Source organism: Myripristis murdjan, chromosome 4 (assembly GCF_902150065.1).
Source record: "Myripristis murdjan chromosome 4, fMyrMur1.1, whole genome shotgun sequence".
NCBI lineage: Eukaryota > Metazoa > Chordata > Actinopteri > Holocentriformes > Holocentridae > Myripristis > Myripristis murdjan.
Genome location: NC_043983.1, coordinates 7983631 through 7984655, shown reverse-complemented (window position 1 = coordinate 7984655; position 1025 = coordinate 7983631).

Genomic DNA, 1025 nt, shown 5'->3' with positions numbered 1-1025 from the left:
TCCGCCTAATTACCACATTTTACATTTTACATTGTGTGCAACTGGGCTGAACTGTGCGGGAAATCTGCTCTATTGCTTTACTGCACAGAACAGGATGACAGTGCTGCTCTTCCAAAATAAACAGAGCTGAAGCTTTCAGAGGTTCTTGCAACGGCAATGGCGGGATGACAAGTCCTCTTTGCAACAAAAAAATAAATAAATAAATAAATGTTGCAAAGGGAAAATGTGGTCTTAATTCCAGTGGCACTAATGACACCACTGGCATCAGATAGAGGCTACCAATCATCTCGACCACAGCCTCATTTATTTATGGTAATTATAGTGAACTGTTAGCAGCTCATTTGACAATGATATGTCAGCTTTTCTTAAGAAACTGAGGGAAAAGACTCGGAGGAAATCCCCTTAATCGTAACGTATGAAACGTGTGTTTGCTAAAGCATTAAGACAAAAGGGGAAAAAATGGCTTAAAAAAAAACAACAAAAAAAAAAAAACATGAATGTATTTTTTGTGTAATGTGTATCTATCTGACAAGCCCAGCATGGCCAGGGAAGGGTTAAATGTTGCTGCGCAGGAGACACACATGTTAAGACTCACACACACACAGAGGCACATGTGAACACAGACACACACACACACACACATCTTCCATAACTCCAGATTGTTTGCGAGTGCCAAGGGTGGAACCTTCCTCTCTCTCTCTCTCTCTCTCTCTCTCTCTCTCTCTCTCTCTCTCCCTCCCTCCCCCCCTCCCTTCCCTGAGTGCCGGTGCTCGGTCGGCCGCAGGGCTGAGGAATGTGTGAGAGCCATGTGTCAAATCCCCAGACTGTGGGAAAGTGCTGCTCTCTGCTGAACTCCCTCCTCCCTACCTCCCTCTCTCCTTCCCTCCATTCCTGCCTCCCTCGCTCGCTCGCTTGCTTGTTTCACTGGACTACTCTCCAGGCGAGCGCCCTGCCCTGCTCCAACCCTCTGTGTTTGTGTATGAGTGTGTGTGTGTGTGTGTGTGTGTGTGTGTAAGGTTGTGTGT